Source organism: Nipponia nippon, unplaced genomic scaffold (genome assembly GCF_047370975.1).
Source record: "Nipponia nippon isolate SJK-2023a ecotype South Korea unplaced genomic scaffold, ASM4737097v1 scaffold_18, whole genome shotgun sequence".
Lineage (NCBI taxonomy): Eukaryota > Metazoa > Chordata > Aves > Pelecaniformes > Threskiornithidae > Nipponia > Nipponia nippon.
Genome location: NW_028262334.1, coordinates 5,937,715 through 5,952,552, shown reverse-complemented (window position 1 = coordinate 5,952,552; position 14,838 = coordinate 5,937,715). Strand labels below are relative to the sequence as shown.

General features: G+C 43.8%; 1 protein-coding gene and 1 long non-coding RNA gene across 4 annotated transcripts in view; one reads left to right on the top strand and one right to left on the bottom strand.

The window, feature by feature from the left end:
* TMEM132D (transmembrane protein 132D) overlaps nt 1-14,838 on the top strand; it is a 279,666-nt gene that overhangs the window by 253,333 nt on the left and 11,495 nt on the right. The gene's annotated exons all lie outside the window — the stretch shown is intronic.
* LOC148056078 (uncharacterized) lies at nt 816-12,064 on the bottom strand. The gene is made up of 3 exons (XR_015704140.1): nt 11,903-12,064; nt 2,311-2,400; nt 816-989 (listed from the first exon to the last, which is right to left on the bottom strand). It is a non-coding gene; the product is annotated as an uncharacterized LOC148056078 (long non-coding RNA).

Genomic DNA, 14,838 nt, shown 5'->3' with positions numbered 1-14,838 from the left:
AGAATATACCTGTGAGAGGAAATGGTTTCTGGCCTGGCTTTCCTATTTATGCTAAGTATAGCTATTTTCATGGTTTGGTTGATTGTTATCAAACCTTAGAGTAATGAGGCTTCATTTCTAGCCCCAGATAGCATTTGCAGATAGCATTCCCCAGCACTCTGTGACCATGGGAAAGCTCCATAAACATTTAATTCCTTCATTTGCACAATGAGGATAATAATATCTATACTAAATAAATAAGTATTTATATGAAAAAATGCACACACGGACACGCATTGATGTCATAAACACTGAGACTTCACTATGATGTGCTTTACAAAGTGTTGTTGGGAGATTTTTTTGCAAAATGCTGAGACCCTATTAGATAATAGGAATAGTTTGAATATAAAATGTTCATCATCATCGCCATTTTTGTTATTATTTTATTAGACTGAGCAAAGAAAGAGGCATGGAAATGAAACAGTATTGATCCATAGTAATTTAACTGGTCCTAAATCAGGCCTTTGTTTAGGTGCATGAGGAAAACAGGATGCCTATGCTCCCATCTTTTTAATATGTTTTTTCCTTGAATTTTCTTGATTTAATGAAATGCAATCAATTTTCAGGCAACGGCTTGTCTTGCGCATCAGAACAGTTCACGAAGTAACGTAAATTATCGCCATTATTGCTATAAATACAGGTGAGAATAATATATTTAGCATTTTATCACATCTAATAAGGAGAGAAGAAAGTATGAAATAACATTTGCTTTGTACGCTGCAAACTTATCTAATTGCATTCTAGCAACATAAATTATGTTGCTACAAAGACTTCAGTTCACTCCAGGTCATCAGAAAGGGTGCCGAACGCTGCAGTCTGCTTTGGTCTCCTATCTACAAGTTCAGAAGAGCTTGAAGTAGTGGCTTTCATGGGTGTTGCGTTGTTCTGTCTGTTAGCGTGCAAAATAGGTACAACTGGACATGCTTTTGCTTTTGTGATCGATGTTGAATCTGAGGAACAAAGATGAAATACTTGTTTCCCTCTTTTACTTAGAAAACCCACATTTCTTGTAGATAATATGCATGGACTACAGACAGGAGAAGTTGTACATTATATATCTGAATATATGGCTTAAAAATCACTGAAATCTTCAAACTGAGCTGAAAGGAACAATATGTCCAGCTATGGAAAACATTCCTGACAGTCATTTGTCTAAGCAGATCTGAAAAATTACTGCAGATGGTAATTCTGCTGTCTTCCAGTCCTCAACGATTCCTAGAGTTGGAGTGTTTCTGATCCTCTCTAGTTCAGATCCTTTTCTTCACTGCTGTCACCAGGCCAATCTTTCCCTGTGCTGTACTTAATTGTTTTTATCCAACTTCGTACTTTGCTTTTACCTTTCTTGAATTGCATCTGTTTATTTCAGACAATTTTCTACACTATCAAGATCATTTTGAATTCTAATCCTGTTCTCCAAAGTACTTACAACTCCTCCCAGCTTGGCATCATCTGCAAATTTAATGAAATTAATTAAATGAAAATTAAATGAAAGACTCCCATTGACTTCAAGGGGCATTGGAGTAAACCCAAACTGTCTTACATCTTTAAGAAATGGTTCAAGTGAAATACACTTATTGCTTTACAGGCCGATTTTGTAAGGGAAAAAGACAGATGCATGCTGAATAATTCAGGGTCATTGTTGCTGACTGAGAGGGATTTAACTAATTTGTCAAAATAATGACCTTTGTTCACAGTGGGGAGCAAGCGGTTTTGGATTATTTCTGTCCCCAGAGAGATGCTGGAGGAGCCTGGGTTTAGCTCAGCGCCACCGCAAGGGGCTTATTTAGAGATGTGAAATGAAAGGTAAGCATTAGTAGCAGCGTTGTTTGCAGATAGTGGGAGGCATGTTAGAAAGATGATGATATTTTCCTTTAAGCCTGAAGGGAACACTGCTGCTCCCCAGTCCATGGAATACTTGGGAATGCCAGGATCACGCCCGTCCTGTTCCCAGCTTTGATCTTGTGTATGTGTGCACATGTGCACATGCACACGCCCACACACACACATTTTGATTCATTGCTGTTTCCCCATTAAAAGGAAACCAATAGGCACTGAAAGCTTGACATCTTCCTTAAATGAGTGCACAGAGAGCACGTACCTAGCAGAGAGGGAAAGGACAGAGCTCCCTGTCTGGAGCTTGGTTGATAACAAGCAAGCTGTAGAGGAGCTTGTTAAAAACAAGCGTATCAGGCAGTGAGGCCCCAGCCATGCCAATCTGCTGCAACTCATGCAAACGTGGTCACAGTCTGACCTCCGTGTGTCACAGCTTACCAATGTGAGGGGTGTCGAGCTCACAGCCATGTGCCGTTTTGCAGTCCAGCGTGGAAACTCATTTATCTTCAGTTGTCCAGAAACAGGCAACTGGAGGAAGAGAAGGTTGTGTTAGTGGGTCAAGTGAGGACAGAAATCCCCTCGTTGCTCAGCATCCTAGCCCACAAGGATGCTCTCTTCTGTTCCAATACAAACTTTGCAGTCACTTTTACGGCAAGTGTTGTTTGGAAAACATTCTCTGGCATTTCAGCTTGTCCATGTTGGCTGATGCCAGCTTTCATCTGGCACTTGTGTATTATGGCTGCTGTGCTGCTGTTGGAGCACAATCCTGCTTATATATGCTTCTCTGCAAGTGATTTTTGGCTTAAAAAGGCATAGGTCTCTTTGAGAAATGTTTTGTGCTTTGCTGTTGCATTATTTTTCTCCAGCCACTGCAAGGTGTTGGCCAGCTTTCCAGAGCCTGGCATGCATGCATGAGTGTATGTATGTTGCAACAGATTTTTCCTTTTTCTTCTAAGTGGTAATGTTGGATATCTGAATACTTGCCAGAGGAATAGAACTAGACTTTGCCTGTGCAAACGCAGTATCAGAAAGAAGACGGAATCTTTAAGACTCTCTGAAGTCATCCCGTTACCAAGATGGAAATCTCTTTGTCCGTGTAGCTCTAACTTCTAAAGCCTGCCATTGCTAAACATATTTCATCTCCTTTTCCCTGTGTTGGAGTGACTGAAAGGCAGTGCCCTTGCTCAGGATGACGTCTGAGTTACACAAGTAATTTCAGCAGCATTTGGTCATTGTTCTATTAAGTACCAGCTGAGACTTGGCTTAACTCAAGGAGTTGCCTGCAGATCTGTGCTTGTGGGACACTGAAGTCTGAGAGCACTAAAGAGTTCAAACTCCTCTCCTTTCATCATGGCATTCTCTTCTCACTGCAGGGTCTTTTCATTCACTTCTCCTGTGTGGCTCTCACCTCCTTTAAGTCTGTGGAGGTCTGATCTCATACTTGGCTTAGGTCAGATCGGTTCTCAGTGGTGTCCCTAACTAAAATTTATGTATAACCCATTACTCTTTGGAAAGAAATTATAAGAGCAGGACACTTTTTGTTTGAGGGAAGAAGTGCTGGCCCTTTAGGGTAGGATCAAAGATTACCAGAGCCAAAGAAAAGTCTGAGGATTGGATGAAATCCTTGGGCAGAAATATTGCATTCTTAATGCTCTAAACATTAAGGTTGTCCTATGAAGTAGAATGTGCTATTGTCCGCACTTAACGGATGGAAAATGGCTCTACTGAAAACTGGATCCTTGAACATCCAATCCAGTTTGTTGCTGGAGGGCTAGAGCCATGACATGCCTGTGATGTCTGTGGCATGCCATGGCCTATGGCACAGAGGTCCCAAGCTAGTGAGCCTGCCCAATGCTGTACTCTGTGGAGGAAGGTATGGAGCTAATTTATGTGGGCACAGCACCACGCAAACAGAACTGTATTGCTTTCAGTGCTCAACTGGTTAGACGTGTTGTAAATCTCCATAGCTCACCCAGCTGAGGACTGGCGTGTCCATAGTCAGCCCAGGTGCACCTTGCAGGCATGCTGTTGGGAAGGCTTGGCAGAGGAGGCAACACAACCAGGTCTTCCTGGTTCCATGTGACTGCCTTCACCACCCTCCTGTCTTCCCTCCTTTATGGCTGTTTTTGTCCAGAAGGGCCAAACTTTATAATCCATTTGCAAAAGTCAAAGTGTCATTTCTGAGTCTTTGGTAACCACCTGTCGCTGCAGCATGAGCGACGTAATTAGAACTGACAATCCCTGTCTAGAGATTTCTTGGAAGCTGGAAAAATGAGAATGTTGTCAAAAAAATAGCAATGCTTCCAGTCTGCAAGGCAGTGATGGAGATGAAAGATGAGTGATTCCAAGGAGGCAGAGAATATATCAGCCCAGTGCCTTTTTCTAACTAGTTTAGAAGTCCAAAATGGTCTATAAGGATTTACATTTCTCTGTAGCCTTAAAGAAAATGTATTTTAAGCTGGCTTCTCTATTTCTCTCTCTTTGCTGGACCAAACCAACAGCAAGCTTCATAGCCGTCATGCTGAAAACCACAATACGGGTGGCAATTTCTTTTGCATCAGTTGATGCAAAAGAATTTTAAAATTTTATTCATTTTTTAGTTTTTTAGTCATTTTCCATAAAATTATGAAAACTCTTTAAAAGAGGATCTTATTTTTTCTAACAGAGAAAAAATAAATTTAATTGGAAGCAGTGTTGAGTCATACTGTGCTCTCAATTTTGAGTAACAGATACAAATCTCAGAATATGATATGAATTTTTTGTCGGTGGACAGTGACTTCAGTTGCCTTTAGTGCTCACATTTCAGAGCAGAAACGAGTCAGATGGAGAGGTAGGGATTTCTCTTCAGGAGCTGTTTAAAAGATCTATTTGTAACAACTGCCGTCTCTGCTGACACTTTGAGAATTGAGCTAGGGGCCTCCTGAGTTAGGAGCTCAATCTGAAAGAGGGGAGCTAAATCACATAGCTTGCCTAACTGTGGGATCTTACACTGCCTGTGCAGCAGGGCGTGCGGAGGAGCTGCAATGCACGCTACTCAGCACATCGTGCATGCTCCGCTTCCATCCCACCTACACCCTCAAAAGCAGCATATATGTAATAGGCATTTGAATTTGCTTGTGAAGTAGAGCTCTCCTTTGCACTTGTACAATATATCAAAAATGACCTGGTAGGGCTAGATGAGAAATGACTGGAAGTGTGTCTCAGGGTAATGAAGAGAAAAATAGGAGTTCTTTAGAAAGACATGCTTGTTAACATAATTGTAATATATGTGATGGCTGTGCCAAAAAAGAAGGCTCAACATAGCCAATGGAAATACTGTACTATGCAAATATTGCAGAGATTCAGAGAGTCTAATCCCTACATCTGCCTATGTGATTATAGTGCATGGGTATGACCCAAAAAGTAAAAAGGTACCATGGCTAGTGAAGCCACAAGGAGCCATGAGGGTGGCAGCAGCGTGTGTGCCAAGAGCAAAGGCGCGGTGCTCCCACAGGCGGTGGGGCCAAGGGAGCTGCTGGGTGCGAGAGCAGGGTCTGCCCCCCTTTCGAATAACAGGGCACTGTGGTAGGAGAGCCCTGCGACTGTGGGATTCGTTTCTTGGCTGGGTCCCAAATGTTCTGTGAAGGCTTAGGCATGTGATTTGATCTCTGTGTGATTCAGCTCTTTGTCTCAAATAAAGGAAAATAAAGGTCTCGTTTCCTGCCTTGGTTAGATGTTACAAGAGCTTTACGAAGGGATCATCACTAGCTGGGTATCGGGGGGTCTCATCTCTGTGACTCTAAAGTGCTGTTACAACACGTTAATGAAACATTTTTAGGAGGAACATTTTTAGGGTTTGGATTTGGTGATTATCAAAGGGGAATGATCTCTACATGGCAGAAACCATGCCTCACTGAGGAGTACCCTGGTGCAAGGCTGCAGCAAAGAAAGATGTGGGATTCTCAGTGGTGGATCCCTGGTACACTGTCCCCAAAGAGGGAGGGGGAGTTCAGAGAGGTGTTCATTTGGGACTGACCAAGGACTCAAGCATGTATGAAACAGAAGTTTCCCCAACTAGGAAACTTAGTAAACAGTTGGTGTTACAGCCCGGTTGTGCTACCAGCACATCTGCAGCTTATGAGACAAGGGTGAGCCCCGGTCTCTGGGGGAGGACAAGCCCGCAGCTTGCTGCAGTACGAAGGGACATCCTGGGAGGCTGCGCTCTCCCTGGGTGGCACAGATGAGAAACCTCTTTTTCATGCAGCATAATCTTTTCTTAAAAGAATCTTTTGCTGTTGTGTAGAACAACCAGCATTCGAGTGAAACATTGCTTTCGGAATTGATCTTCCAGTTATATGTTTGTTGTTCTAACAGGCAACTGAGAATGACACGCGTATTTTCTGCGGTCAGCATATGAGGGCATAAAGCACATACCAGGTAAATTCATCCAAATATAGATTTGTTGCTTAATACAGTACAAAGCAGTGTAAAATCAATAAGTATTGTGGTAGCCAATAGAAATATTATTGGTCATTTGTGAATGAAAGAAATAGAGTGAAAAAAATTTGATGCCTTCAGCTGAATTGCATGCTGGATCGCCTGTGGAACAGGAAGGAGTTGGCAGAGATTTTGGTTACCTATAGACAAGGGAAGTATGAAGTATCTCAGATATGACAATTACATGCTTTGCACACCTAGTTTTACTGTTGTGATAATTATAGACAAAATCAAAGTTACTGACTGGAGGTTAATGCTGCTGGTTGTTTAGTTCCACAGTGTGGGTCTGAAATCAACGTGTCGGTGTGCTGTTGGGAGCGCTCCAGCCCCAGCGTGCTGGGAGAGCCGGGCAGCGGTGGGACGGCTCCATACCGGCACTGCCAGTGCTCCTTCATCTGCCCTTTTTGCGTCTGGGGAGATTCAGGATCTCCTAAGGTCCTTCAGCTGCCCTGGGAGAATATAAGCGTTATTTGAAATACTTTGCCTTCCTGTATATGCAGTCAGATCCGTACTGCTTGCAGTTCTGCCCGGTTTCCTCTCAGCTGCTCCCAAAGCGGGGGTCTCACATGCAGTACGAGCAGCCCTTAGAACAGGCTGTTTCAGGCTGCGTGCATCTCGATTACCTTCCTCTCCCCAAGCGTTGCTTCACTGACTGGATCTGACAAATGTAGAAGACTGACCGTCCCCTTTACAGCAGTTTTGTTTCAGCATTTAGTCTATCCAATTTGTCACATTCTTCATCGGCTCTGCTTCACCTGGAAGTCGGGTATTTATTACCCAGAGACAAACAAGCAGCCTGTGTGTCCCCTTTCTTTCAGGAGTGTAAAGCGAAGGCGTTCTATTGCCATTAGTCCTCTTTAAGCTTTACTGGAAGGAGGGGGGAAATGCCATTCTCAGTTTGGTAATGAAAAGCTTGGGTCCTGGATGTGTTTGTCATTCTTCTCCCGCTTTACTTGGATGACTGCAGTGAGTGATATGTGGTTTTCAGATCAAGAGAGAAATAGGAGGATGTAACTTAATTAACATAGGCAAGAAAGTGTTGTCACATTTATTACAAACAATTGTGGTTTCTAAAATCTAGAGCCTGAGGTGGTGGGTTGAGTCCAGCAGCTCTCTGGCTAGTCGTCAGACAGTACTGCCTGTCTAAAGCTCTCCTACGTGACAGTGCTGGCATTCCCGTGTCCTGCTGATTTAGAGGAGCAGACACCGAAGCCGTCTCATTCTTTTGCTTATCCTGTGCTGGCAGGATCGCGGCTCGCTGAATATCAAGAGCAGCAGGTGGGCAGGAAGTCGCCACCTTCCTTTTCCAGCTGGAAAGCAGGAATTGCAGCCTAGCCAACAGCAAATGAGGGATGGCCATAGCAGCAAAAGCGGTGGAGAACAGCAGGAGTGAATGAAGCCATTTGATTTCTTTTCGCGTTGCCTGCTTGCCAGGGACACAGTTCCACCCTCCGCCATGTCCCACAGGACTGTATCGTGCCCTCGGTGTGGCTGTGATTGACTGCTGCTGCGGGTGGAAAAAGTGAAGGACTGTCCTCTAACTACAGATAAATTTTAAGCAACAGAAAGATGTATTTGTGTAACCCTAGCACCTGAGCTCGCTCTTGTTTCTTATAAACTAAGCTTTGCAAAATCCCTGTAAAACAAGGGGATAGTATCCTCATTTTACAAATATATCAAAGGGAGATTAAAGCCCAGATTCTTAAAGAGATTTAACCACCAAGCTCTCCTTGAGTTCAGTGGGAGTTAACACTTCAATAGCCTTGAGAGTATGGATCTCAATAAATTACACACAGTCATCTAATAAGTGTGTGATGGAATTGGGAATTAATCCCAGACTTTCGGAAAGGTTGTTCTGTGCCCTTATGTTCATTTCTGCAAATGAGAATAGCACTATTCATTGCACTAAAGGTACTCCAGATTTCATGTGATTGGATTTTAATTGAGCAGAGTTTTATTGTGATGGTTTTGTTTTGATTTGTGGCCCCAGTTGATTACAGCTTATTGGGGAAAATTTGGCAGAATATATTCTATCAGAATTTGTAGTTCTGTAAAACAGCTTAGTGAAATTATGCTAATTTCCCTGGAATTTCATCTCTGACAGAAAAAGGAAGAAAAGGATGCTAGCAGGTTCCCATTGTGTCAAAGAAACGTCTTGTTTTGACATTTCCAAAATGAAATGTTTTGATTTTTCATTTTAAAATAACTTTTTCCTTGGTGTTACAGTATTTTTACATAATTTTAATCATTTGAAATTGAAATTAAACTGAATTTCATGACCCAAAAATGAAACCAAATGTAGGTGTCTTGAAAGCCCTCCTGAAGTGAAGCATCCATCCTCCAGGCGGCTCTACTGCCAGTCCCGTGGGAAAGGGGCTGCTCAGCACCGGGAACACGTCACCCTCAGGTGGCTCCTGGCTGTCCTGAGCACAGTGCCTGAGTGAGGACAAAGAAGATGCTCTTTACAGACTGCAGGTAGCCCTTAGGCAGGCACTAAATCATGGGTGAGGACAGTGTGTACGGGGGCTTCGTGATGTGTCCACGAATGACTGTGTGTCACCTGCTCTTCTCTCGCTCCGTCCTTGAAAAATGTGTAGGTTCTGTGAAATCCACTGCATAGAGGTAAATTTGACCGTTCTTAGTGGAAATGGCTGAAAAAGCAACACTGAAGGGAAAAATCCACCAAAATCTTATAGGTCAGATCTTGATTTAAAAAACCAAAAGGTGATTCCTGAGGAGAGACTTTTAATGAGGGGATTTTTCAGTTAGTTACACCAACGCACTGCAAACATTGTGTCAGATCCGTAATGTTCGCAAAGGAAGTATTAAACTCGCAGCTAGAATTGGGTATTTGCCCAGAATTGTAAGTCCTTTTAAAATGTGCCATTGCATATTTCACTCAGGTATATTTTGCTGAGGATAATATATTGACGTTTGCCACAAAGCTATAGAACAAACTAAAAAATTTCTTAGAAATTAATTGGTATCAGAGCTCTCTTAATCAATATGCTCTCTAATGTGCTTCAGGTGGATTAGTGCAGTAAAAAACATTTTCCATTTGCACAGGTCTCTGCTAATATCTATTTATTGCTGAACTTCCTCTGGAGCAGTGCTAGATGTGCTTCCATCATGATGCTATGGAGATGCCTGGCAGGAAAAAAGTCCTTAAGACCCTTAGAAACTAAGCTGTTTGTCTCTGGGTAAAAAAGCAGATGCAGTTGTGGATTGCGGTATTTTTTGGTGTCATGCTGCAATAGGAGAACCACTGCAGAAAAGTGTGGACACTTTGAAGGTGTGGACCTTCAAAGTTCAGAGCACCCTCTGTTTTTTCTGAATATGCTGAGTTCAGATGTGTCACTTGGCATGTCCTCTAAAAAAGGCACAGCCTTACTGCACAGAGCGGAGAACCAGATATTAAACAACAAAGAGGTACGAAGCCTTGTGGACACAGCTCATCATTTACCAACTTTGAAAGGGTATTTTCAGATTTTGGTAGATATTTCAATACTCACAGTCAAAATTCAAAATATTTAAAATTAAGATGACCTTATGCAGTGTAAATCCCCCGAAACGGGAAAAGCTGTCAAGGTGATGCTAGATCTGTCTGGAATCCAGTTGCTAGGGTTCAAGCCAAGTCATTCTTCTTTTGGCAGCTGCAGAGCAGCCTGGCTTGGGACGTTAACCCCGCTGAACGTGCGAGTCACTGAATAACTGAGGGACAGGAAGAGCATCCATAAACTCAATGTGATACCCGTTTGCCGTTACTGTTTCTTTCTGGAGGGAAAAAAAAAAATCTTCTCTGCAACACAAGAGGTGCCTTAATTATTCCTCAAGAGCAGCTGTTCAGTGGTTGTTCCTAATTCCAGCAGCATCCAGGGCGGATAACAGATCTGCTGCTGCCGTCAGATCTGGGGACAGTCGTTTCTTACCCTCAGGGTCCTCACAGAGTCTCAGACTAGGACAGGTCCCTTCTCTAGACATATAGTGGGTTTAGGGCTGATCTTCCCCCTGTGCTGCTTCTTCATTATAGTCATTTATCTCTGCCTTGCATCGTTTCAGGCTGGATTCAGTTATCACAGTAACGAATCTCACTCCAACACCGCGGGTTAAGCGCGGGTGATTAAAGGTGACTCCGCCTCCCCCGAGTCATTTACAAGTGACTTATAGAGCTAATAATGGCCTCATCCTTTTGTACCTTGGTACACAGCTTGTGTTCTGGAGTCTTTTATAGCTCAAATGAGCTGCTTTTCCTTATTTATTTCCCTCCTCATTCATTTTTAATGGTTATATGAGACTCCCCCATTCTTCTTCTGACAGCAATGATTTAGGCAGGACTCATTAACATAACTTGCGTTACTAAATATCACCATTTATGCTGGCAGACCAAGGAAAATGTGTGCAGTGCTAAATCAGAAGAGATCCCGTGAGCTTGCCAAGGTGGCAGGGCTGTGTTTGAAGTGTATATTATAAACGGAGAGTGCTTTTATGGGAGAAGGATCGCTTACAGAAGCATGGATTGGGGACAGTGTCCCAGAGTATTTCTGAAATATAGAGTTTATGTGGAAATATCAGAGACTTACTTTCCTAATTGGCCACCCTTGAAATGTCTAAACCAGAAAACTGCTCTAGGTACATCTTATTTTCAAAGACTTATTAGCTGTGACTTTGTAAGAGTTCCAGCAGAATTACCATAGCAGAAAAGCAGTTTCCTGTGAGGGTTTTAGCGTTATCCCGTGGGAATTTAATAATGATAATGAGGTGGGGAAAGACGGCTACAGCTACTTCTGAGAGCTAGCAGAGAAATGCTGGGTATTTCTTCTGGGAATTATGGTGCACGTTCCCCTTTCCCTCCCTCCCATTAGATCTTTGGATTCTACCCAGCCCAAACCTAGCACAGAGTTTATGGGACCAGAGGAACAGTCAGCCACGCAAATGTGTATCTGCCATAGACAGCTTCTGCAAAAGGCTAATGGGAAAAGCAGTAAAATCCTTTTATGAAAGGGATGGGAACAATTTTCACTGGAGAACTGGATGCAGGAGGTCAGCGTGGTAGGGATCACGTGTGATTTGTGAGGGGCCTTATTGCTTCTTTCCATGTTTTTCCCAGGCTGGCTGAAGTCCTGCTACTACAAGGCCTCAAAGGGCTTAGTGTTTTATTCCACAGAGAGTCTTGCAAACTGTGAAATAAAATAAAAGAAATTAATAAAAACTGATTTCCCTTGCTTGTGATCACACCTGATGAGCTTGCAGAATATGGGGTGTTTTGAAGGAGAGTGCTGACTTCCTTTCAAATAACACAAAAAGGCCTTTTAAGTAAACATAAAAAAGAAGTGCCTCAGACCAGCAATATCCCCCTCCTTTTCTGGTCAATATTGGTTTGCCAGGGGAAGAGTCCTGTGTTAAAGTGACCCAGCAGCATCACTTTCCCAGTTGCAAGGCTACCAGCTGAATTTTGGGCAGAGTTTTGGGGCACCCGATGCACAGAGCTGCACGTGGGGCTGAGGAGCGCACAGTTACAGCGAGGGTGCTGCGGGAGGAAGCAGCAGTGACTTACCTCTGTTCCCGTTTCTGACAGTAGGACTGGGGGTTTGAATTAAATGCAACGCTGAGCACATTTGAAATATTCCACTCTGCGCATTTTGTAGCACTGATGATCGAACTTGACATCCAGCTCGCCAGAAGCCACGTGTTTGGCATGTACATGGCACACTTGGAAATCTAATTCCTCATTCTGTGCTGCGCCGGCAATAAGGGACCTCTGACCTCGGCTGCCCTGGCGCACAGAGATTAGATACGTGCGTGTGACTCGGAGGAAGCTGTCTGAGTTGTTCACTGATGTAAGAAAAAGAGGTGGAGCTGCAGGAGCCGAACAAAACCCAAAGCACTTTTATAACCTACCAAGTTCATGCCCAAAAAAGCCATTCAAACCCCAGTTCCCTCAAGAGATAAAAGTCCCCTGTATTGAGAGAATTTCTGGAGCATCTTGTGAGCACTAAGTACAGCCTCCCTTAATTAATGGAAGGCAGCTTAGCGTAGTTGTGTGAAAAGCTCCTGTGACACAAAGCCCAGGAAGGTTTTAGCAAGGGAGCACAGCACCAGAAGGGTTTAATGGCATTACAATGTCCTTCAATTACAGTGGCCACAAGACACAGAGATGTATTCCAGCAGCACGTTAGCAGTAAAAGAAAATCTACTCTTTCTCTCCTGAGCCCTTGTCACATTTACTGAAAACTGGAGTCGCTATCCCTGAGATACCAAAACTCAAAGGCAGGAGGAAAGGAAAAGGCGATATGGGTGGGAGTCCCCGATCTTGGAAAGAAAACAAATTGGTTCTCCCCACAAATTGCCCAGCTTGCTCCGGCCCCTTTGTAGTTCCTATTGCATTTTATAATGTGTTTAATAGTTTTCCGATGTCTGCCTGTCTTGGGACAAAGCTTTTGGAACCTCCTAATTCCCTTAGTAACTAGCTGTCGGGAAGCTGTTTGTTGATTTGGTACAGACCCTCTCTTTCGTCCGCATGCTCACGTACGCATATCCGAGGGTAGGTGCGGTCACTCCATTCATGTGTTTAATAAACTTGAACCACAGCCATTCCTGTTGTGTGTGGCGAGGCGTGTAAAGCAAGAAGTGTAGTACAGGAAGGAGGGCTGGTAGTTAAAGGCTGTTTATATGAATTAACGCTTAAGAAAAGGAGCTGCTTGACAGACTGAGGAATTGAAATCCATTACAGATTGAAAAGGAGACATGCAGGTTCAGAGAAGGCGGTGGCAGCAGAAGCTTCTCTGTGCTGACCCCATCAACATTAATGCGGAGAAGCCATGCGAGGGGGGACCCGGTCACTCCCTCCGCCTGTGTCAGCCGCGGGGACGGCCCGGAGGCTGCCAGCTGCTGCGCTGCATCTGACGGGTCTTCACTCATGTGCAGAGGTTCAGCCGAGTCCCATCAAACTCATTTCACAAAATATTCGCTCATTTCCAACAAACAGCTTAGAAAACTCAATGTCAAAAGAAACAGAGAAGCACAATTTTTCTTCTTTCCTACATCTTTTTAGTCTTTCTCTTGTGCTGGAAGATGAATGGTTCGGATGTGTCTGCAGTAACACAGGCATGGCTAATCTGCCGTTCTATTGATGACCTGTTTCTGAATGTCCTGGCCTGATTTATGAAAATGTACTGTACTTTGCACCATGTTTTGATGTTGCTCTGTTAGGACTGCATGCAAGCTGCAGCAGAACAGTGATGCTTATTCATTCAAACCGTGAAGGGCTGGCTGGGAACTGAATGAGCTCATAGTTGTTGCTGTCTTCGCTTACAGAAAGGGAAACAGGAGGATACAGGTATCCCAAGCCTAGTCATTCTTTTCCTGACCATCAGTTTGTTTTATAAATCATATAAAAACTTGAAAGTACAAGGTCATGGTATTTATTTAATCGTTCATATAGCAGGTTTTTAGGGATGGATTCTTATTTTAACTCTTCTTTCTGTAATAACCCCTGGTCAAGTTGGAACTGAGGTCTGTTTGCCTGCCAAATTTTCTTTCTCTTGCTATTGCTTGAGCATTAACGAGTTTAAAATCTGAGAGTCTGATTCCCATCTCTTACTAGCATAATTCAGCAGTCACTTCTATTGTTTGGGAGAGTTTCAGCCTTGTTCCAGCCCTTGCATGCTGAACTGCTCTTCGCACACACACAGACCAATAAAAACAACAGCAAAATCCCACCTGTGCTATCTAGGTGTGCTTCAAAAGCTACCATCAGACAGGGAAACCTTACCCTGGCAGAAGGATGTTTGGCAGGTCCCCCACTAGAAGCCCTGTTGCAAGCGCAGAGGACAGGCCGGAGAGGTCTGCCGGGAGCAGAGCTCCAGGGGCTCAGCGCTCTGCTCTGCAGAGGACACTGCTGTGGTTCGGAAACATTCCTCAACTATGATTTCTGTGCTTCAAGGCACAGAAGTTTACCTGTTACCTTAAATCGCTAGGAAATGGTTTCAGTCCTGGGTTGATCAGCCACGGAGACATTTAATTGCCTAATGTGTTAATTAGCTAAGATTCACAAATATGAGGCGTGGCTAGCTGGAAGCAGGGGTGGCGAGGAAGTCACACTGAACGCTGCTACCTGGCCCCACGCCCCACGAAAGGAAAATCCTTGTCTTCAGGCCGTTCACTTGTACATGTGGTCCAGCCTGCAGAGCACAAAGACAAAGTGAAGGACCTCAGAGCAATCAGCTCCCAGGCAGAATGTTTTCCTTGGGGCCACATTGTCTTCAGCTTTGATCTGTTGCCTCTCAGGTGGAAATCAGCACTTTGAGACTGCCCAGTTTTTCCTCTCACTGGCATCCCAGGGAAAAGAGGAAAGGTAGAAAGCAGCAGACAGAGCTTATTAGCGCAGAGGAGGGTTGTCTGGTTTGAGAACAGCACTTAAACTACAAAAAGGCAACAGGGGTAAGTGCAGTGCCAGCAAGGAACAGACAAATTCCACTTAGGAAAGCAAGG